A 331-nucleotide genomic window follows, 5' to 3' on the forward strand; every position below is an offset into this window, starting at 1 on the left:
TATACACCATTTACAACTCCGACATCCCACATCCCCCCAACACCAACATATACTTATACGCCGACGACCTGACAATCACATCCCAATCCGTAGATCCTAGATATTCCGTCTCCCTCCTCCAAAACTCCTTAGACCAACTTGAAACCTGGTGCAACAGGTGGAAAGTCAAAATTAATCCCAACAAAAGTTCGGCTATCCTTCTTACCAAACGAAAATTCCCACAAAACCTCGACAGACTGACACTATCCCAGGAACGCATCTCCTGAAATCGACAAACACGATACCTGGGCGTGACGATGGACCAGCGTCTCACGTGGAAACCGCACATCGT

The sequence above is a fragment of the Anoplophora glabripennis genome, unplaced genomic scaffold (assembly GCF_000390285.2).
Source record: "Anoplophora glabripennis isolate ALB-LARVAE unplaced genomic scaffold, Agla_2.0 scaffold757, whole genome shotgun sequence".
Taxonomy (NCBI): domain Eukaryota; kingdom Metazoa; phylum Arthropoda; class Insecta; order Coleoptera; family Cerambycidae; genus Anoplophora; species Anoplophora glabripennis.